The sequence below is a fragment of the Zootoca vivipara genome, chromosome 1 (genome assembly GCF_963506605.1).
Source record: "Zootoca vivipara chromosome 1, rZooViv1.1, whole genome shotgun sequence".
Taxonomy (NCBI): domain Eukaryota; kingdom Metazoa; phylum Chordata; class Lepidosauria; order Squamata; family Lacertidae; genus Zootoca; species Zootoca vivipara.
This window is the reverse complement of record NC_083276.1, coordinates 94,531,960-94,556,512: the sequence shown is the minus strand read 5'-3', so window position 1 is coordinate 94,556,512 and position 24,553 is coordinate 94,531,960. Positions and strand designations below refer to the sequence as shown.

Below are 24,553 nucleotides of genomic sequence, written 5' to 3'. Positions count from 1 at the left end.
TTTCGAGAAGTTTCTCCTTAATCTCAAAATTGTATAGTCAGGGGGAAGGGCCTTGAACATCTAACTGTTTTTAGCCTTAGAGCCGGTGTACAGTTTAAAATGATTTATTTCTTTAAATATATATATATATCAGAGAAGGAAACAGTTGCTACCCATTTAGAAACTGTGAAGGATAGTTACTCTAACTCCCCTCTGCTGTTGGACAATATAAATGAAGCGTTCTAATGGGTAACTCATCAAGGTTAATGCAGATGATGTGGCAATGCCTCTTGTTTTTTCTTGAATTGATGGGATTTAAGTGCCGATGGGAACTTTTTTGTATTAAGCTGTGTGGCTGGTGGGAGTCATGGCTAGAAAGGAATAAATCTCCACCCCTGTGTGCCGTGATCCTGAGATCTATCTGTCTTCAGACTAAGTGAAATTCCATCCCTGATATCACTCCATGCCAGACACATGGTGGTCATGATCTCACATAACTGCTTCATTGTGTGTTGAAGCCTCGTGTTCTCAAAATATGTGCAACACATGTACACACTTTCCATGGGGAAAGGAATAATAAACAAACAAATAAATAAATAATTGAATGAATAAAACCCCGCTCATCTGGCTGGGTTCCCCCAGCCACTCTGGGCAGCTTCCAACAGAATAATAAAATACAATAATCTATTAAACATTAAAAGCTTCCCTAAACAGGGCTGCCTTCTGGTAGTTGTTTTTCTCATTGACATCTGCTGGGAGGACGTTCCACAGGGCAGGTGCCACTACCGAGAAGACCCTCTGCCTGGTTCCCTGTAACTTGGCTTCTCACAATGAGGGAACCGCCAGAAGGCCCTCGGTGCTGGACCTCAGTGTCTGGGCTGAACGATGGGGGGGGGGTGGAGTTGCTCCTTCAGGTATACTGGACCGAGGATGTTTAGGGCTTTAAAGGTCAGCACCAACACTTTGAATTGTGCCCAGAAACATACTGGGAGTCAATGTAGGTCTTTCAAGACCGGTGTTATGTGGTCTCGGTGGCCGCTCCCAGTCACCAGTCTAGCTGCTGCATTCTGGATTAGTTGTAGTTTCCAGGTCACCTTCAAAGGTAGCCCCACATAGAGCACATTGCAGTAGTCCAAGCGGGAGATAACTAGAGCATGCACCACTCTGGCAAGACAGTCCACGGGCAGGTAGGGTCTCAGCCTGCGTACCAGATGGAGCTGATAGACAGCTGCCCTGGACACAGAATTGACCTGCACCTCCATGGACAGCTGCAAGTTCAAAATTGCTCCCAGGCTGCACACCTTCAGGGGCACAGTTACCCCATTCAGGACCAGGGAGTCCTCCACACCTGCCCACCTCCTGTCCCCCACAAACAGTACTTGTGTCTTGTCAGGATTCAACCTCAATCTGTTAGCTGCCATCTACCCTCCAACCTCCTCCAGACACTCACACAGGACCTTCACCACCTTCAGTGGTTCTGATTTGAAGGAGAGGAACCCTAACTGACAAGGCTCACATCCACAACACACACTTCAAGTGCATTTAAAGCACACACGTTCCTCCACTGAATCCTGGGAACTGTAGTTTCTTAAGGGTGCTGAGAATCGTTACCATGTATTATCAGGCGTAAAGTACAGTTTAAACTACTTCTGAGTATTGAGGCGAATGTTGCTAAACTTATTAATACATTGTCTCGTATTGGACACCGAAGGGCCCCAAAAGCATTTTTTTAAAACTGGGCAATAGGCAAAAAAAAGACAAACGAGGTTTAGTGTGAAAGTGCAAAATCATCACTTGTAAAAGTGGTTGAGGGTAGAAGTACTGAAACATGATTCACAGTGGCGCAAAATGAATAAATAAATCCTAAATTCACACATAAACAGATGGGATCTGAACATGCAGTCACCAACCAAGAAAGAAATCTTAGAGTGGTGATGGATACAGGTAAGTGAAAAGCATTAACGCAGTGTGTGGCAGCAATGGAAAAGATAAATTGCATGCTAGAGATTGAAAACAAGAATACCAGTATCATAATTCTTTGGAATACCACCTAGTATTCTGGTCAACCCATCTCAGAAGGATATTATGGTGCTTGACACACACTCCCATGATTCATTTGAGAGCATTTTTAAATGCTACTTTTAAATGTGTTTTGGAAATGCACCCTTTTTAATGAAGACCTCCTAACTTGTTTTTTTTTAAATTGATGTTGTGTGTTAACTGTTTATTTTGGTGATAAGTATTTATATTTTGGTTTTAACATCTTATGTAAACTGCTTAGGTATCATGTACATCGGGCCACATAAAACAGTATTAATAAATAAATAACTACCCTCAGGGTAGTGGTGGAAAACACACACAATGGGGCAGCTTTGGATCTACGAGACAAAAGGCCTAGGACCATATACACCTCATGACAACCTGAAGCCATATGGAGAAGTTCCATAGCCATAGGTGCCAACTCCCAGATTGAAAAATCCGGGATCGGCATGGTGCGACACCGGAAGTCATGCTGCCGCCATTTTGGAACTGGGCAGAGCGGCACCGGAAGTAGCTTCCACGCATGTCCTGCCCATTTCCAAAATGGCTGCAGCGCCAGAAATCGCTTCTGCACATGTCCAGAGACTCCAGACATGTGCAGAAGGAGCCTACCTGGGCTGGTAAGAATCCAGGGGATTTAAGGGTTTTTTTTAAAAATCCGGGCTGCCAGTGGGAAACGGCTGGAAAAACAGGGGGTTTCCCGGGGAATACGGGAGACTTGGCAGCTATGGCCATAGCTCAGTGGCAGAGCACATGTAAAAGGTCCCAGGTTCCATCTCTGGTGCCTCTGGGAAAGGCTCCTGTCTGACACTGTGAAGGCCCAATGGTCTGACTTGGGACAAGGCAGCTTCCTATTGTTGCTGACCACCCAAATCCCTGCCAAGCCACGCAGAGGCTGTCATAGTTTTAATATTTACACCTAAATTTTGATGAAGGAAGTCCAGATCTTACAGCATGGTTATCTCAAGAGAGGATTGTTGCCCCCAGCAGTGCAGAACGGGAATCCAAAGCATCTCTCCCAGTCTGCCTTCAGCCAGCCTGCCCAAGATGGATCTCTGTCTTTTTTCTCCTATTCCAAGCCTTGCGCCAAAGGCCCCAATTTCATCCAGTGACATCACATCCAGTTACTCTGGCAACCTTCCAACCCCTCTGTTCACACCTCATGGGGGGGGGGAAGCACAGTTCGCTTGCACTGCCAATAGCCCTAATGGCCTTGTATTGTTTCTTAATGGCCCTTGCTTGGCCAGGTTGGTTTTGCATAGGCTAGCTAGCCCAAGAATTCCTCTGCAGCTGGTATTTCCCCCTTCATATCCCAAATAACCAAAATCCTACCATTTATCAATTTCTAACCCTAACCCTATGTTTATATATTTCTAACCTTACTCCCCACTGGAACCAATGGGGAAGTTGGTTTTTTTATTATTATTAAGATATCCATGCGTAAGAAGATGGTAAGTCCACCACATAGGAGTGTGCGTGCATGCATACATGCATGCATACACACACACACACACCCTCCCATACATCCTATTTGACTACCAACCCATTTGCAAGAGCTCTGGCAAACTCTGCTTTCATACACCACACAGGCTTTTTAACAACTGGATTTAATAGAATTACTTAATCAAATAAGCAACTCACGAAATCAGCTCTCTCCTTCCATCCTCCCCCAGTTCATAGAGCTGTTGCTGAAACTTAACCTACAGGACTGAGAAAATGAATGCATGACCTGATGTACCAGTAAATCTACTTCAGTGGCTTCAGTGAGACCACTTTGCATGAGGAATTGTAGGAATATGTCACTTTCCACCAATTCCCGTCAAAGCATCATTCCCTTGTATGGTACATACTTGCTTGCTTCTCCCCATTTTTTTAAAAGTGCAAAAGCTCACTTACTTAAGGGATTAGTCTGCCTTTGAAGGACTTTCTTTCACACAGAGGGATCAGGGGAAGATGAAACAGGTAAACTTTTAAAAGACGGTGCTCATCCTTAAGCTTCTGTCAGTTTCAGCTCCATTATCTCTTTGGTAAACATCTCCTGCTGATGTCTTCTTCCACTGACAGCTGTTTCCCCCTCACTTGAACACAAAATATTATACAACCTCTGTAATATTTCAAGGCTGTATTTTTCCGCCCCAGCTTCTAAAAAAATAAAAACCTGTGGGCATGCTCTAGTCAAAGGTGAGCAGTTTCAAGTCTCTCTCATTCAGTGGGGAATTTATTTCTTTTAACAAAATTTATATTCTACTTAATAATTTAAATAAACCTCTAAGTGGTTTAGACATACAATATAAAACATTCATTTAAAAAAATTATCAATAAAGTCCAACAGACAAGTAGATGTAACAGAAGTATCAACATTTTGAAAGCATATACTTAATCCACCCATTAACATCAGCAGGGCTTAAACTATCTCTCTTGTTCAGGTATCAATGGCAGAGACACAGGTTTCTTCCTCTGTTTCCATGTGCCATACCAGTATGACTTAGCTTGAAAGTGGGGCATTTTTGGAGGGGGAGACTTTACAAAAGATGTTTGTTGGGTCAACGCCAATAAGAAGCAATTTTATATATCTGATGTGTATTTTGATTAGGGCTGAAGCCTTAATCCGGCCTTCTAAAATAGATGGCCATTGAAACTCTTGTTGACCGAGCTGCAATTGGTAGGTGGGATGCAGTAGAGAAGCTAGGCAAAGTTTGCCTATGGCACAGAGCAGGAAGAAGGAAGGGCATGTTCTCCATTCCCTGTGCTGAGTCCGGAGTATAGTGCGATATCCCTGCATCACATGGGCAATCTGCAGCCCTAGGGCCTGTCTGGAAACTAGCAAGCATTCCTTCACGTTGAGGCAAACTTGTGTAGCAGAGAGGTGGGTCATCAAAACTCCAGAAGAAATGGGAAACAAGTACAGTGAGCCTGGAGGAACATTTTACACCACGCAACCCACTACCAGCTCACACTTTTTCTTTGGGTTGGGGGTTGGTGATACATCAGCCCAGCGACAATTACAACACCGCTGTATTTCATGGCTCCAATCCAGCTGTGGCTGTGCACAGCTAGGTAACATGCAATCAGTATTAACCTGGGGTGTGTATGCACGCATTTACCTGCATTAAAAGATGCATCTTGGCAGGCCTGTGTGGCCGTAATGAATTTCCTAATGCATCAAGGAGAGATATTAAATGTGTTTGGTATGGAAAGAGGTGGCAGCAGAAAAGGGAAAGGGAAGATGGTGCACCAAAGCAGTAGCAAACAAGAGCACAGAGGTAGAGTCGGTATTAGTGCAACATTTCCTTCTCTATGGGCATATTGGCAAGATGGGAAGTAAAGGATAAAGCCAAGAGAGAGAAGGATGGAGAGATGAGGGAATAAATTATGTAGCACTATAAACTTGTACTTTTAATTGTAAACAAGGATGTATTGGGGGCAGGAAATGATGAAAGTAATTTCAATCGGAATGTCAACAATTTTTAAAAAATAATGTAAGTGTGCGCTGAACTCAAATGAGGGGGATAATACCACTCATCAACACCCTCGTTTTCAGATTCACATTGATAGACAGCTACCGTGTTTGCTTCCTGAAGTGTACATTTGCATGCACATATAGGGCAACTTCAAAGCTAGAGGAATTTCAGGATAAAACAAATAGCACTAAATGTGGAGAATTGTCGGCAAATGGTGGTAGTATTTGAACAGCTTCCTTGCATTTACAGAACCAAATTAGATCGACTAAAATAGCTAAGCATAGCAAATGTACTGTTCCTGGGGAAGTTGAGAATATTTGCCTGCTTTCAAATTGCATCATTTTATTTTTATAGAACTCCCCAGAAAGCTTAACCACATAATGTTGAAAGGACTGGGGTTTTTTTTTCTTGGTAAGGAAATTGTATACGAAGGCTTTCTCTCGCCTTAGCCTCTCATATCCAAATATGTGAATACTTGAGTTCACTTATCTTTTCCATTATGGCTTCCAATGTATCCGGCCATTCCCCCTCTTGCCTCACAATAGAAAGTGTTTTAAGTTGTAAGACTCCAATTGAGAAGATGGTTAGCAGTCAGCTGGAGTTAAGCGTTTTAACTGCGAACAGGCATGCAGCTCAACCTCAAACGACAAACCAGCTCAAAATCAGTTTGTCTAAGTCAAGTTGTGTGCAAAGTGTTTCAATAAGCTCTTGTAAATGGCCATCAAAATGGCTTTGATTTGGATATTCAAAATGAAATCCTATATGAATCTACTCTGCAGTAAGCTGTGTTGAGTTCAATGGGACTTACTCCCAGGTGAGTGTGTATAGGATTGTATTTTTAGGATAGGGGTTAGCTTAAGGAAGTCCATGGAAGGAAAGTTTGCTGTCCCCTTCTCCCCACAGCAGATACCTGCACTACCAAGAAGCTTCTCCAGGAGTGAGGTCATGGGACGCTTCTGAATAATGTGGGATGAAACACAGGTGGTGCTGAGAGTGGTAGCAATTGCATCAAGAACCCAAGAACCCTTTTGTGGATGAGGCCAGAGACCCTTCTAGTCCAGCATCCTTTTCTCACAATGGGCATCCAATTGTGTAAGGGAAACCTACAAGCCAGGATCTGAGTGTAACCACACCTGGTATTAAGGCATACTGGCTTCAACAGTAGAAGAAGGGCAAAGCCATCCATATACCAGCCCTAGTTGGTAGCCATGAAGTTGCTTCTTCAGCTAATGTACTGCACAATCCTATGCCTTACTATTCAAGTGTAAGCAGTGCTTTGTTTCTAGAAAAATAGGTACCGGGACTCACCATGAAGTTGTTACAGTAAATGCCACACTTTTTAACACCAACAAAAAAAATTAGGTGTTGGTACTGCGTACCCTTGAGCACCCCCTGTAAGAAAATGCACTAGCTGTAAGTCCTACTGAGTTCAATGAGATTTAGACAAGTAACAATGTATTGGGTTGTAGCATTAGGTGTCAACCAGACCACTCAGCAAAAGCAACATTTCCAGCCTTCTGTAAAACGGAAATAATCACGTTTTCATCGTTCAGTATGAGGATGATTAAGTGATAGTTGCAAGGCACCTACATGTTGAAAGATATGTAATAACAACAAATGCAATGGGGTGGTGGGGGTGGTAGAGATCAACTTTTTTTCCTCCTGATTTGTCAAAATAAATAGCTCCCAACAGTCAGTTGGGGTGTATTTAATCCTTCCTTGGGGGATCTGCTGGATTCCATCTGGTTTTTTTCCTAAATGCCCCTCCAAGTGTTGCAATAAGTCTTTGCATCTTGCAGAATTCAAGGAGCCCAGAAGAAGGTGGGGCCATCGAACCACCAACCTCTACACACTTCTAGAGAAACAACAATGCAGCAAAATGGCAGCAGCAAGCCAAACCAGCATTCAAGCCTTGTCTTGCATAAGGAACATTAGAAATAAAAACATATTCAGGGCAAGAGTCAAATGGATCTGCACGATCCTTTCTCCAAGAGATGGCAATCAGTCAGGTGGTGAGAGATACCCAAAATGCTCAGCACTGAAATTCTAGTGGCAGCTGTCCTTGACATAAAAGAGCAATGATTGCTACAAATCATATGAAGGGAATCTTCCATCCCTATGAGCAATAAAATAGGGTTACCTAGGTATGCAGAATAGAGTATGGCAGAGCATGACAACGAACCTCGGACATTCGTGATCTGCCATTCATACGCCCACACAAAATTTACTTTTCTTTTTTCTTTTAGACCAGAGAAAATGCACAGGTGAGATATATGTACATAAGTAGCCAGCAGCAGAACTTGTGCTGTGGAGCTGTGGAGCTCCAAGCATACTGTCAATTATCTTCAAAAGGCCAAAGCAGAAGAGAAATTACTAAGCATTCTTTTGCAGAATTGCCAGTGCTGCTTTGCTATTCCCCCCGCCCCAGTGCCGCAGAAGAAACAGAAGCTAAGTCATTTATATGCAGCAGTGCTGATGACAACTAAATTTAATTAATCTGAAACTTTAATTAAGTTTATATGAAACAGTAAAAATGGAGGTAATGAAATATTGTTTGGTCCCTTGATTTGTTTGATTTCATTTTATTGATTTGCATGCAGTGATTTATAGGGAATCAGCAGTTCTGGCAAGGAGCTGTACAATAAATCAAAGCCGGGTGAGGCAAACGGGAAGTTAATATAACATTAAATAATTGGAAATGTTTCTCATTCTATAAAAAATAGGGCACAAGGATACTGAAGCATGTGACAAAGTGGGCCTTCCATCATGCTGCTACCGGTATGTTACTACATTATCGGAGCAAAAATGTTGATGTTTTCAACACATTACAGAGCAGCGCAAATGTGTTCTGGTGTGATATGTAGCAGGAGGAAAGCAGCTTTGTCAAGCTGAAGCCTGTGGTTCAAAACAGGGAAATGTGACTCATGTTTAATAATCCTTCTACCCTAGACCTAAACAACAACAAATTGGGTATTATGTAAGATTATTACCCTGATTTTCAGCACATTTAACTGGATATGTCCCTTTCTGTGTCAGATAAGAAGAAGCCCCTTGATATAATAAATAATTAACAACAACAACAACAATATATTATTATTATTTATACCCTGCCCATCTGGCTGGGTTTCCCCAGCCACTCTGGGCGGCTTCCAACAGAATATTAAACTAAAATAATCTATTCAACAAAATAATCTATGAAAAGCTTCCCTAAACAGGGCTGCCTTCAGATGGGGATAATTGGGGAATAATTGGGGAAATGGCATCCGCTCTGGATAGTTCTCTTATTTTGGATTGACTTGTTTGTCTGGGTCAAAAAAAAAAGTTTAAAAACAATCAGCCACAATGAATGTGGCAAATGTATGGGATAAATATTTTAAATTAGAGGTGTGCATGTGCTATTTTGGCAAGAAGGCCATGGTAACATGTTGGAGATGAAGGGGGATTGCAGTCTGTTTAGTTGGAGGGTGAACCTGCAATGTTCTAACAGGCAAGACACCTCTATTGAAAACACCCATTCTGTGATTTGTTCTCCCCTTTCATTTGTAACACCTGGGAATTTAGCTGTGTGATGTGATACCATCACTATACTGTGAGTTTCTCCACCCCTTTGAGGGAAACACAAAATGTGATGGCATTTGATTGCATGGTGATTTCTTCCAGACATTACAAAGGGGCGCCATTTACAGTGTCATCCACGAACCTGTTTTTCAGTTGGCTTTTGTTTCTGCATGCATTTTCCAAGGTGACATTTGGGGTAATTCCCATGTTGGCAGAGGAAGAAGCTACAGCACGATTCCTCAATGTGTGACCATGGATTTCCACTCCTATTCAGTTCCTACAACAGGCAGAAGCCAAGTTGTAGAGTTCCGAAGCCACAAAAAGTAACATTGGAATGGTCCTTAAATGTGTCAGATTGTTGGAAAACTGCTCCCCAGACTGCTTCCTTCCCTCGGTCATGGCCGTGCCCCTGCTTTCACTGTGAGAGAATGAAAGCAGTAGAACCAAACCTAGCTGTGATGCCTCCGAAGCCACAACACTAAATCATACTCATCACAGTGCTTAGGGCTACCGATGCAAAAGCCAAACATACACCTTATATCAAAGGCATTCAGTTGGCAGGTGAATCAATATCCTTTCTAGAGGCAGCGCTGCAGATGAATCAACAGTTTCCCTTCATCTTTGCCATATGAAAATATTGCCGGTTATCACTTTCAGTGCACTCCCTATGTAATTATTGACCTTCACCCCTACAGTATTTTATTGGCCCAACCCTTCTTCTAAAAATAGCTGAAGTGACCACTTTATTGTGTTTTGACGGCAGGTTTGTTGACTGAAATTAATCAATGACCACAAACTACCCATTAGTAAGCTTCTTTGATTTGGTGGTTTATTTGGAAGTAAAAACCAGCATCAACACTGACTTCAGGGCTAGAATAACAGGTTGAAACATAGCTGCCAAGTCTCCCGTATTCTCCGGGAAACCCCCGTTTTTCCAGCCGTTTCCCACTGGCAGCCCGGATTTTAAAAAAACCTGTAAATCCCCGGGATTCTTACCGGCCCGGGGAGGCTCCTTCTGCACATGTCTGGAGTCTCTGAACATGCGCAGAAGCGATTTCTGGGGCTGCGGCCATTTTGGAAATGGGCAGAGCATGCGTAGAAGCTACTTCCGGTGCCGCTCTGCCCAGTTCCAAAATGGCCGCAGCGCGACTTCCGGTGCCGCGCCACTGCCGATCCCGGATTTTTCAATCCTGGAGTTGGCACCTATGGGTTGAAATTGAAAAAGACATCTTGGGTCGGATAAACATGCATGAAGCTGTAGCTGTAGCTGTAGCTACAGATACACAGCAAACTGGTTTCTGATTTCAGGGAGAACACCTTCATCCACCTGAACATGAAATGTGAAGCTGTATTGACTTGGTTAACAATCCTGGTTTGTGTTTGTATATTTTCTCTGTGTTTCCTATGGCATATAAGTATCTCGTTATCTGGAAAGTTTATATTGCCTATTAGCCATGCTGACTATGGTTGAAGGCAGTAACCCTTCTTGATAGCAGTTGCTGGAAGCCACAGTGAATGAGTGAATGCTTTGGGTTCAGGTCCTGCTTGCAGGTTTCCCACAGACATCTTGCTGACCAAAGTGAGGACTAGTTGGACCATTGGCCTGATCCAGCAGGATCTTCTTATGATTGGCAGTAACTTCCCAGCACAGGTCTTTATCTTCACCTGACACATTACCCCTTTTAATTTTATTTTCCTAAAAAGAATTTGGCTGGAGATAGCATGGATGGAACCTGGGACCTTCTGCCTGCCATACATAGGCTCTATCTGTGAGATATGGCCCTTCACTATAGTCTTCCCAAGAGCTGCTGTATTGGAAGTTTAATTAAATACTAGCATTACAGTGTCACTGATTCCTACTAATCATCCATATGTGCATGTTATAACTAACTGAGTTAGGAATTATAAACCATGAATATTCCACTGAGAATTAAAGGGGAATGAAGAACAGAGAACAAAAGACAGTCATACCTCGGGTTACAGCCGCTTCAGGTTGTGTATTTTCGGGTTGCGCTCTGCACCGAACCCAAAAGTACTGGAACGGGTTACTTCCGGGTTTTGGCGTGTGCACGCATACGCAGAAACACTAAATTGCACTTTGCGCATGCGCAGAAGCGCTGAATTGCAACCTGCACATGCGCAAACGCGGGTTGCAAACGCTGCGGGTTGCAAACGTGCCTCCCGCACGGAGCACGTTCGCAACCTGAGTCTCCACTGTAGGGTGTTTCCCCTTTTTCTTCCACCCCTCCGCCTGCATGTAATGCGTCAGATACTGCACTCAGAAACATGCATAAGGCCTCTGATGAAACCCCAGAGGATTTGAAAGTTCAGTAGCAGCAAATGCTGTTGTTTTCTTCACCATCTCGCTCATTTAAGATACTCCCTCAAGCAGCTAATAGTGTGTGTTTGTTTTGATGATTAACGTTCATGCCATTTAAATTATTTGGTTGGCAGGTAAAAGCTTCTGTCTGTGCACTCAAGAGTGCAAAGGCAATAGTACAAATCAAATGAGATGTGAAAAAAGTTTATCTTTTGTTTTGCGAAAATGTTCATTAGCAATGGCTGGGTTCCTTTTGCACTTTAATAGAATTTCTTACTCGGTTTTCAAAATGAAACGTAAAACTTTCTTTGCCGTTGAAGAAAACAACACCTGAACCTATCAGGCCCTGAGTTAAAATGTGCCTCCCATAACACAGATATTATCATAACACAAACAATGCAAAATACGGAAATGATAGGGTGGGGAACTTTACGCCCAAAGACCAAATGTGGCCCTCCAGGTCTCTCTGTCACACCCCTCACCAGAGCCTTGCTTCACACTGGTTGTACATGTTTTAGCCTAGCTGGAATGTGTCCTTGAACGCTGATGACGACCAGGTTGGAGGTTAGAGAGGGATATGTATGTGCAGGCACTAGTCCCCTGTACAAGATTAAAATTTTATATTCCTTGCCCCATCCACTTTTGGCTCCATCCACCACTTCCACATGGCACATTGCCCAGAAGGAAATGGAGCCCTGAGGCTGAAAATGAAAGCTGCACAAAATGCTCTAGTTTTGATATTTGCTTCAAAAGTAGCACATTTAACATGACTTACTGAAAGGCTGACATTCTTTCAGTGCCGCCTGACGCCTTTTTGTTCTTCTGATGATTGCTTGATTCTTCCTGGCACCATTTTCCTTCTTCGCTTCCACTGTCAGCGGCCTCGCTAGGCTATGTTGCTAGCTAATCTGGATTTTGCTGTGCCAAAATTTGAGTGCGGCGACAGACCTGGATTTTCTTTAAGTAGCATGTCAGAGGTGGTGTCATGATACGACCTGCAAAACATGATGGATTTAACCATTATTAGTTGATCTTAGCCAAAAGGCCAAGAAGCGATTAAATTAACTATTATTAGTTAATTAATTTATACCCTACTTGCCAGCCAAAGGAAGGCCTTTGTAGACATTAAAAAAATAAAGTAGGATACAGTTATCAAACTAATAAGCCAAGTAATAAGATCTGAAACAAACAGTCGGATATCGCATCTCCACTCCTCCACATGCAGCTGCTGGGTGACCTTGGGCTAGTCACACTTCTAAGTCTCTCAGCCTCATTCACCTCACAGAGTGTTTGTTGTGGGGAAAGAAGGGAAAGGAGAATGTTAGCCGCTTTGAGAGTCCTTAGGGTAGTGATAAAGCGGGATATCAAATCCAAACTCTTCTTCTTCTTCTATATGCAGGTCACTTTCTATGGGATTAGCCCTCTCCCTTCAAATGTGACTCACATTGTATTTAAAAATATAAAATTGATCAAACATTTTAAAGCCACAGTCTTAATAATCCTGGAAGTGCTACTGCCTAACACCAGGAATATATACTTCACACTTGGTGTGATGAATAGGATAGCTGGGGACAGAAACAATTTATGAAAATACAGGAAACCTTCCCTCCAATAGCTATACCAGTGGTGGCTGCTCCATGAGGACACATGGGGCACTGCCTCACCAAGCTCAATCCAGGTTTTTTTTTGTATAGCCCCCCCCATATATATATATATATATATATATATATATATATATATATATATATATGGCCGAAACTGCGGCCCTCCAGATGTTTTGGCCTACAACTCCCATGATCCCTAGCTAACAAGGCCAGTGGTCGGGGAAGATGGGAATTGTAGTCCAAAACATCTGGAGGGCCAAAGTTTGGGGATGCCTGAGATAGGCTGTCATTAGACTGAGATAATGAAAGCTGTTTGTATTTCTTCCTAAGCCTTTCAGACAAGAGTCCTGGGTCCTTCTTTAGCCCAGCTCTTGAAAAATGTATTAATAAAGGAATTTTAGGTTTACTTTTCTAAGCCCCAGAGGATATGAGATCTTACAGAACCCAGTGCACAAGGGGATACCTTAACAGGTGCATTTCAGTGAGAAATTTCAGAGAAAAGCTTTTTTTTAAAAAGCCAATGAATACAAATGTCAATGTATATAAAGGAATTCATTTGTGTACGGTGGTGGGGGTAGGGGTGGGGATGAAGGCTATGGACACACATAAACATCCAATAAAAAAGATCCAACATTGCTAGTTATGTAAGAACTTTTTGAGTAGAATATTGGGTTTCGGGGCATATGCAAACTTGCTTTTAGGAAAGAGGTTGTGAAAGGTATCCTTACAGAGCATCTTTGGATTCCTGATTTGGGTGGTTCCAAGTCCTGGGATGATGCCTTGCAGAGTTATGGGATTCCAAGACCAATTAAAGCCAGCCTCTGACTGGAGATGAATTGTAATTGGGTCCAATGGGGAGAAAACCTTCGTATCTGATGTAAATGGCATTGATAGCTGGCCCACCAGAAATGTACTTAGTCTTTAACTTTCATTACAGAAGAACTTGCACTTTCAGACCAGGTGAGGTTTTTTTGGGGGGGGGGATTGATTAAACTCAGATTATGCATTGGAGGTAAAGACCCAGGGTACTGCTTATTCAGCATGAGTGCCAGATCCAAGATGCTGCTAATGGAACTGTTGTTCTGCATCAAAATATGTGGGGTGGGTTTGTCCCAGTAGACCTCTATGTCTCAGGTCCAACCCTTCATTCAAGATTAAATTTCGATGACTGCGAGGATTTGTATTTTATTGGAATTTTTCGCAACTTACATTGGCCACCTTCAAAGTAATTAACAAGTTCTGCTAATCACCTGGTACAGTTAATTGGGAACAGCCTATCCATAGCTATTAAGTGTCTTTCCTTCCTCCCCCAGTCCTAAAGTCCCCCTTCCCCATTCTGGCAAATATTGATCTTCTGGACTTGCTTTCCTTCTCCTGTGCCAACACATTTTCATTCAATTGTCAGCTATGTGCTCAGTGCAACATCATCAAATTCAATGGCCATGAATGCAAATGGAGGGGAAATGAAAACAGTGGTAGAATGATAGAATTGCAGAGTTGGAAGGACCACAAGGGTCATCTAGTCCTACCAACTGATTGGAAAGAGGAGGAAGACTGGAAATAGCAACTCATAGAATGGAATTAAAGCATTATCGGTTTTTACGTTCAGCAGACACTTTCCAACACAAAAAACACACAGGTTGGGGAATAGTTGTTGGTTTCTCCCCCTTTTTCTCAGCCCTATTTTAAACACAGCAACCCTGTGATTGCTCTTGCAGCTATTGCAGTTTAGTTGTATTACTTCGAGAACCAGTGTAATAGCCTATGACGGACCGGAACTATAAAACCTGAAACTTCCCTATCTGGATTGTCCCAAGACACCTTTCCTGCTGTAATTCAATCAGATAAAGGGAAAAGATAGAAACAAAAACATTGCTTTTTCACACCTCATTTGCTTCACGGTTACAGTAGGAGAGCTCATTGACGTAAAATGTAAGATGCCCTGTTATCTTCCTCCCTTGCTGGTGTCCTCCCAATGGAACAGAAAACAATGTTCATTAAAAGAGTAGAGTGATTTGCCAAGATAATTTTAAATTATTGCTCTCAGCACTTCTTTTATGCTCATAGCCCATCCCTTGTGGGTTGAGAAGATGCTCGCAGGTGGGAGGGGTATAACCTCATTCCGGTTTCGGAATGCAAATGATTGATTCTGTTGCTGAAAGAGATGGCATGAACTACTGATGTGCTAATGAAAAATGAAAATCTGCATGGATATGAGAGGCACAAAGGGTATTCAGAAAGAACGGCATCCCCCCCATAAAAAGCTGAATCCAAATTTGTTTCCTGGAAGCAATGTGTAACCAAGGATGACCTACGACACTTTTCCTCAGTGAAGTCTGAGCAGAAGACATGGTACAAATTCAGAGTGCCAGAAAGTGGTATGTAGAGTCCCAACTTTAAATATGGGATTCTGTAAATACTGATCTGAGCAGACAAGGGTACACAGCAACTAACCGTTCTGGTTCCTTTGCTTTGTGGTAGATGAAAGAAAATCATTAATGAATTGAACAGTTGTACCTACAGGCAACCTTGTGGTTATCTTAAGGGTGAGGGAAGTGAGCATAATGGCAAACCTCTGCTTTTGTAGTGAAGACACACCAGACTTTTAAATAACATCTTCAAAGGCAAATCTTGGAGGTATGTTTGCGACTTCACTGAAGCCGTCCAGCGCTTTCCTGATCCTGATTTTAGACTGGTTGTTGTTCAGACTCTGACAGCACAGGCTTTCTTTGGTGCTCTTTGTGCTTACTCATCAAAGTCAATTTCCTGATTGTGTTTGAATGAAGAATTTATTTGTTTGACCTTGTATTCTTTGGGGTCACAGTGTAATCCCTTCTCAACACACTGTTCTGGCTTTGAGCTTCAACTACTGGCAATTGTAAATCATTTACTACTGAGAAAGTTCAGCTTAAATCTGCTTTGATTTGAGGTATTAAAGTCTCTCTAGAATGATTATCATGTTACTGTGCAATAAATTTCCAATTGCTTTAAGGAACCTACACATCTTGCCCCAAGGATTCATGCTGTTAACCTATGTTTTCCATTATACAGGGTTGCAGCATGGGTCCTTGTCTGCATAGAGGCAGGCAGAATCACTAATAATAATAATAATAATAATAATAATAATAATAATAATAGTTTTTATTTATACCCCACCCTTCCTGCTTTAAAACTGGTCTCAGGGGGGCTAACAGCAAATATAAAACATTGATTAAAATGCGACTTAAAAACAGCATTAAAAAATATGACCAAATACCTGCAGGCTGGGGAGGCCTTGTTCCTCAAAGGCAATGAGCAACACCAGCAGCACCAACCTCTCCCTTTCTGTGTGTGAGAGAGTAATTTTGCTCCTTGGTCACAAGCGGAGAGCCAAGGTTTTGGCTTCAGCACGGCCATTACAAACTTCCTGGCCCAGCTTCTGTAGAAGAGCTGTTTGCTATTGCTATGAACAGAAGTTAAGCACTGATTGAAAAGGCTGAGCAGGAATTTTACCCATATGCACAACTGAGACTTGGAGTTGTGGGGTTTTTGCTTTCCTAGTAGCAATACTACAGTTAGGAACTAATGAAGATATAATTTGTCACAACTTCTGTCGCAATCAGGGGAGACTTTGGTCTGCGTCCACGGGGGGATCGGCACCCTGCTTCCTGTCAGGGTATCAGGCTGTTGCATTTGTGGTCTCAACCCCAGTTCGAGAGCTGCCATGGCCACCCTATTTCCAGGAAAAGAACAGACTTTATGGGTCTGTCCAGTCCTATTCCTGTCCATGTTCCCAAGCCCCACAGCCTTGGTGAGTGAGTCTCCCAGTGCCTCTGCCCTTTTTCTCAAGGGGCTCACCAGTTCAGTCTCAGGACCAACATGTAGCTTTGAAAGGAAAAATATATATATTCTTATGTGGCAAAAAATATATATTTGGCAAGCAGAAACCTCTCACGTTGTACCAAGGGTGGAATGACGAGTGCTGGACTGATTGACTATGTCTAGAGGAGGTGGAGCCTGGCCATAAATAGCTCACTCAACAAACCTTCTACCTTGACACCATATGGCCTTACAACCAGCCCTGTCCCATCTCTTGGCATGAGGCCAATGGTAGAATTGGTCCTCTCCCACTTTGTTTAAAGAGAGTGAGAGAAAGCAGAAGGGCCCATCTATGGGAAGAGTTGCTCCTTCTTTCACTGCTACTGCAATGCAATGTTTTTAATGCCACCTGGATGAGTGGGGTTTTTTTGAGGTGGGATGGGCAGAGTGAGGCATCAGAAAAGGGCTTGTTTACGCACACAGCCTGAAAGACCAGAGGCTTGCTTCCAAATGAATGATTTAACAGCTATATCTGGATTGCATATTAACTTTTGTGTGTGTGTGTGTGATTTCAATAGACACGCACACGCCCCCTGGAAACAGCCAGGCTAAATTGTCAAGCAGCCAGTCACTTTCAATCAACTCGATGGCATCTCACAGCCTCTTGCTCCGGGAAAAGACCTCGTGCAAAACAAGGCACATCTAGTGGGATGCAAAGTGTGCCGAAGAGACTGAACAGAAGACAGAGCCATGATTGAGCTGCACTTTGGATGGGCTGGGAGGCAATGCATGCGTTATGTCCGACATCTCAATTTTTATTAGTTAAGGCAGGCATCTGTTTTGAAAACAGGAATTTTTGTTTCGTGATGTACTAAAATCTCAAATTGCCCTGTGGTGTTTTGCAGAGGGCAGGATGATTCTTACCGATGCTGAGGATGATTAGTTGGGCACAAAACTGGCAAACTCTGACAGCAGAGGGAGGAGATGATATAAATATACATATTAAGATCTCTGGAGATGGTATATCTGCAAGCATTCTGATAAGGCAACGGGCTGACTGAGTGTTCCTTCTGATGCCAAAATTTGTTTACTGATGTACCTCTCACATTTGTGCCTGCAAAGCATTAGACTGCTGCCTCCAAGGCATGTCACTGGTAGCAACCTCCCGAAAGAAGCAAATTGCACATGATTTTTGAAAAGCGGGAAAGGGGGCAGGTTGATTGTCCCACTGGCATGGTACAGTAATTAGACCCTAGGTCTGGAGTGCTATTGTTTTACTGCAGCAGCAAAGAGAATGCCAACTGTCTTTGTCTGTATAGCATAAGAAATCACTATACTGTATTTGATTTGGTAAACTGGTTGATCCAGTGATCTCTGGATTTGGTTCCCATAGGTGCAGCACCCTCTCCTGACCACAAGGGCAACCTCATTCAAGTTGATGGAGGCTATTTGATTGCTATTTGATTGCAGAGAAAGGCATGAATGGAGCTTCTGCTTCCATAGAAATGAATGGGAAAATAACACATCCCTTGATACTCACTCCCTGCCACTACTTGTGTGAGCATGGGTTTTTGGATTACGGCAACTTTCTTTTTTATCCCTAGAGTTTGAAACTCATTCAGAAGCAACTTTTGATTAATTTCATTGATTAAACTGGAGCTAATTCAAATGTAACTCTCCTTCCAAGTAACAAATATTGTAACAAAGTGTTTATACTACGATCTGTACCCATTAGGGAAATCATGAATGAAAAGCTAATAAAATTTATATTTATTCACATTTTATGAAAAGCAAGAGCAATTGAAATAATGCGATGCCCCAAAGTAGTGTTTGACTGTTTCTATTTGCAATTTTGATCTAACCCTCTTGGGATTTTTATTTTTTTAATTATCATTATAAGTCGTGTTTCATTAATGGCATTTCAGACTTGGCTAAGTCTACAGGGGATAACTTAGCAATATAGTGGCGAGCAGATATAAGAAGTAAAGTAAATGGATAACAAGGATAAATGAAGATCCCATGTTGTACAATATCTACTGAAAAAGGCCCGATCTTTACGAGCACTTTCCAGCTTTATGCAATGTAACGTTCACCGTATCAAATTAACTAAGAGCATGATCCTAGTGTATTCATGGTGCGTTACATAAAGTGCTATATAAACAGTTTATTTTAATGTTATTTAAAACTTGATTGCACATTGTGCTTTAATTAGTGCTGATGCTTGAGTCCATCATGGAAGGCCATAATATGTGAATAGTTAAACTGGGATAGTCTGATTACTGCAAATTAGAAGAGGCTACTGAATCCATTCATTGCCCTATTGTGGTCGCGAATGGCATTCCTAATATAGCTATGGGATCTTGGGAACTGATTAACGCAAAGTACCAATATATTGCAGATGTGTGCCTGGAGGCTTGTTTCTCTACATCATAGTAATGAAGGAATCCTCTCTTAAGCCATGGGCGTACCCAGGATCAAAACTAGGGGGGGGGGCAAGGGGAGGGGCCAAGGCACGGAAGGGGAGGGGCCACAAAGTGGGCGGGAACGACGAACTCGCGCTCCGCCGGGCTGTGCCCCTCCCTAGCAGCAGGGCTGGTGGGCGGAGGCGGAGCCCAGCCCAGCGGAGCGCGCGTTCGGCATTCCCGCCCACCGCGCCGCGCTCCCTGGTTCCCCGCCGCGCTTGGCCTTGCCTGAGGGCGCGCCGGGGAGCTGGAGGGAGGGTGCGGCGCGGTGCGGCGGGAATGGCGAACTCGCGCTCCGCCGGGCTGTGCTCCGCCTCTGCCCACCAGCCCTGCTTCTAGAGTAGGGCAGCTGCCCTAACTTGCCGCATGGTGGGTACGCCCTTGTCTTAAGCACTGCAACTAGTGAATCAGCAAACTTGGGTTCAATGGGATTTACTTATGGGTGATCTACAAGTTGAGAAACAAAATCTGGCATAGGCAGTGTTTCCCTTTTCTGGTAAAAAATGAGGTGCCGGTACATATCTTTGGAGGTCTTTAAGCAGAGGCTTGACAGGCATATGTCAAGAATGCTTTGATGGATTGGACTGGATGGCCCTTGTGGTCTCTTCCAACTCTATGATTCTAGGATATCTTCATAAAAATGCCATGGGGGGGGGAGGCTGCCCAGGACAGCAAAAAAGAGGTGACAGTACTCCACAATGGTGAATGCCACCACAAACAAAAACCACTGGGTATAGGTTTTCTGGGATTGTACTTCTACAGAATACACAGGTGAGTTTTCATAACTGAATAATGTCCATATATACAATATGTGAAGAACAGTCCATATAAACATAATGCCAAGTGTGAGGGACAAGGGATACAGGGAAGTCCCTCCAATCTTAAGTTCCAGCCCATCCCCAAGCGCTGGAGAGAGCAAGGAGAGCTCTGCCTCCAGCGGAGAGCCAGGAAGTAGTGTCCGGGGCTCAGGCAAGGTTGCGGAGCCCATGCCCCAGGTGGGACAGGAAGATGGGAGCAGGGGGGGAAGGCCAATTCCCCCAACTCCGGAATTGCGGCGCAAACGTAGGGGGAAGAGGTTGGGTCTTCCAAAGCTTCTATGCTGGAGGAAAACACACCAATCGCCATTCGGAGGTTCTGACACCTCACCTTAAGGATGTATATTAACCGCTCTGAACACTGTAAATAATCAGCACTTAATAAAAGCCTAATAAGACCATGCTGGAGTCGTTACTCTAGAGTAGCCACATCAGGCCCTCTGACACCAAGGTTGCAGGTTCGATCCCCATATAACACAGCTGCATTGCATTGCAGGAATATACATTGGTGGACTAGATGATTCTCAGGGTACCTTCCAAATCTACAATTCTATGATAGCACATCATGTACATTGTCCTGAGTACAGCTTTCCCTTTATATACCAATCGTTTGGAAGAGTTCGATGTGGCTAGGGAAACAATTCAGTGATGTGGTCCTTTAGGTGTATTCTGAAGTAGTGGCACATGGTCTATGGCTCTTCCTCAAAACTTGGACCTCCTGTGCTTTACCACTTGCGCTATGGCCCATTCCCTAAGCCTGGCGTGCATTATCGAAGTAATATTTGATTTCCAACAACAGAAGTGAGATTTACATATGTGCCTTGAGACCACAGAATTGCAAGAATTGGCATTTATAATGTATTAAGCAGACAAACTGCCAAACAGCTGTTGCCTTAATTTCCCATGTATTGCAATGCAGAGTGGTCTGCCCACACGTCCATTGTATTTTGTTATAAACCTGCTTCCATTCTACTAAAAAGACACACAACTCAATAGAGTAATGTACAAATATTATAAATGCCAACATGTAAATAATAATCCATGTTCTGACCAATGAAAAAATGTACACATATCCTTAGTCCTGAATGAAAAACAAAATGGAGCCTCTGACTAACATATATTTTATACCACTTCAACTTTTCTGGCTTCCCTCAAAGAATCCTTGAAATAGTAGTAAGGTGCAAACAATTCTCAGAGATTCCTAACCACCAGCAGTGCTTGCAGAACTACATTTTCCAGGGTTATCTGAGAATTGTAGGTCATAAATTAATAACCGATTATTAAACTAGTTTAGACCAAACTAAATAATTCACTTTAGCTCATTCCATTTTCATGGTATCAGCCTGTACCAATGTGAAAAGGTTCTTTGCAAATGCTTTACGGCACTCTCTGTACTAACAATTTTGCAAATTCACTGAACATCCTTTTTCACTGCATAACAGAAATGGCACTATCCAGGGAAAGTGCTTGGAAGGACTGGGAGATAGTATCATTCAGATGTGCTAATATTTTGAGGACGTTTGTAGTCATTGAAATAGGTTTGGGAGTTAAGTCCTGTCTAAAAAAGCAACAACCAAACCCTGTTTATGCATTAAGATAACTTCAGAAATGAAAAATTTGCAATTAATCTTTCTTTTGTTTACATTGCTTTCAGAGCTATAGGAACAATTAATGCACTATAACTTTTAACATTAGTGGATAATTATAATGTATAATTATGGTATAATGTATAATGGTATCTGTATAATTATGGTAAAAATGGATACCAGTCTAGTCACTGAAATCTGACCTACTTGCTCTAGGTGTGACGTTGGCTCTTGATATTTATAACTCCAATATGAGATGCAGAATTTAATGGTGTTATGCCAAGTTCTACCCACTTAGGACCTCGTCCTTTGAGTACACTGTCATCTAAATCAATCACCATTATTGGACTCATTTACGATGAGCTTGCCCTCAATCTATACTCTTTCTGCAGCAATGTCACACAGAGCAGGCAGAAGACAGAGGGGACGGTTGACATTTTAAAGGGACTGTGCTGTGATGTCCCATCAGATTTCTTCATACACCTGAATCTCATTTTCCATGCACCAGAAGCTCTTTCAATTACAGGCTTAGCAGATGATGTACTGCATTATAATGACGGTCTTCTGGAGTTTAGGGATGTGGGGCAGGAGGGGCTTTGTAACTACAGTGGTTTCTTAAAAGAGGGAATCTATGCTGTCAAATAAGGAAGGGGAGAAATGTTATGATTTCAACATTGAAAAGGGGTCCTGAATGAGCATAGAAATGTTCACAGTTCATGCATATGGAACAGAACAGAACAGAACAGAACAGAACAAAACCTAGCCAGTACAGTGACTCTGAAAGTAAAGATTTGGCCCACTTTGTGACATGTAGTAAATCACAAACTCCAGAAACCTCACAAATAGCCATATTGAAGGCTTGCTGAGGTTTGTGAACAAGTATACTAGTGCAGCATCTCAAATATGGATCTTTTCAACATATTCATCATGGTGCCGCAAGCCTCTGTACAGCTACAGAGCTGTTTGAATTTTGACAAAACTGGAAGACCCACAGGAAGGCAGAGAACACAACCATTAAAATATTGCTACCTCTTCTGCTGCACTTAGTACTTCTGAGCTGGTCAATTCTCCCTGCCAGCCATCTCCATAAAGAAAAATAATTTGCTTGAAATAATTATGAAAGGGAAGAGAAAATTTTGGTGAAAACCTCATGGGTGGGAAAGGGGTGCAGAGTTTTTGTTGTGCTTAGCATACTTTTGAGGCAACCAAGGGCTGTTTGTGATGTAATTTTTTCATGCTGAAAATTATCTCATCAATGGTCCACTCTGCCGCCTTACTGCATACCTGCATGTCAATCAAAGCCCAGGGCAACACATTGTGACATAAATTATTCCATGGGACTTTTCACAGTTATGGGCAGCTGGGGAGGCTACAGACTGCTGGAGAAGCGTTTACAGCAAAGAAAATCCCATGCATCACCCTTGGCAACCTCACAACAGTAGCCTAAGCTCAGAAACCCACCAAAATTATATATAAAAAAGCAAAGTGGAAGCCTCTCTTGCAGAGGAATAAATGATCTATGATCAAACCACCTGTCTAAGCAGCCTTCTGTTTCCATCATTCAGTTGTCTTGATTTCCCACCCTTTAAAATATTTTCATTTTGCTGTTGTACCTCTTCGATATGAAAAGAGAGGTAGTCAATATGGTGCCTTTCTGATGCTGTTGCACTACAGCTCTCATCATTCCTAACCATTGACCATGCTGGCCAAGGCTGATGAAACCAACAACACCTGGCAAGCACCACCTTAGTTACCCCTGATCTAACCTCCCCACCTGTTCCACAAGTGTACTTTTCAGGAAAGAGGGTGAATTTCCAGATGCCTTTCTCTCATGGCAGAGAGCAATACAAAAATGATCATGGATGGAGCATAGTCAGCACATATGTGCCATCAATAGAGTCTTTTCAGAACTCTTGGAAGCAGCCAAGCTTTTTTCTAAATACTAGCTAAAGGAAGCTTGTAAATACTGAGCCAATTCCAAATCTAGCCAAGAGGAATTTGTCCATTGATGCCTGGCCCTGGAGTTGCCCATGTATTATGTATCCATTGTACTGTATATCAATTCCACGTGAGATCAGGCAAGCCCTATCACTGGAAAATTTTAAACAGGCTTTGAAAACCTCTCTTTTCTCCACTGCTCTTGTGGTTTGATTTTAGCAGAGCAACAAAACAATGGCGTTCCTATTTTCATTTTGCCTATGATGTGCCCAATAGAATGCTAAGCTGAGGACTGTCTGTATGCTAGCTATTTTCAAGAGTATGAAAAGTATGAGTGAAGGAAGAATTCATTGAGTCCACTTTTTGCAGTGGACTGACCCCATTCGATGCGACCGATCTTGCTTGCAGATCAGAATGTAACCTTCAGTTAGATTATATGCACAAAATATTTACTGTATTTTCCGTCTATAAGACACCCCCATGTATAAGACAACCCCTATTTTTTGAGCCCAAAATTAAGAAATGTGTGCAGATTGTGTAATTTACAGAAAAATGCATTGGAAATGTGTTTTTAATGCAAAAAGTATATACAAAGGGAATACAATTTAAATGTGGACCTCTCCTGTGTTCTTTTTTTAAAAGAAACTACACAAAATGAGACAGGGTGGACTAAGAAGTCATAGAAGCATAGAGTTGGAAGGGACACAGAGGGTGATTTAGTCCAAACCACTGCAGTGGGATGTGGATGGTGCTGTGGTCTGCAGTTCAAATTAGAAGGTCGGCAGTTCAAATCCTCGTGACAGTGTGAGCTCCCGTTGTTTGGTCCCAGCTCCAGCCCACCTAGCAGTTCGAAAGCACGTCAAAGTGCAAGTAGATAAATAGGTACCACTCCGGCGGGAAACTAAACGGCGTTTCCATGTGCTGCTCTGGTTCGCCAGAAGCAGCTTTGTCATGCTGGCCACATGACCTAGAAGCTGTACGCCAGCTCCCTC

At 42.7% G+C, this 24,553-nt stretch overlaps 1 long non-coding RNA gene across 1 annotated transcript in view; it reads right to left on the bottom strand.

Moving 5' to 3' along the window:
- The window catches only part of LOC118092245 (uncharacterized), a 167,844-nt gene that overhangs the window by 27,139 nt on the left and 116,152 nt on the right, over nt 1–24,553 (bottom strand). Inside the window, exon 2 of the long non-coding RNA XR_009558229.1 lies at nt 12,134–12,353. This is a non-coding gene — a long non-coding RNA (uncharacterized LOC118092245). The remainder of the gene's footprint in view (nt 1–12,133; nt 12,354–24,553) is intronic.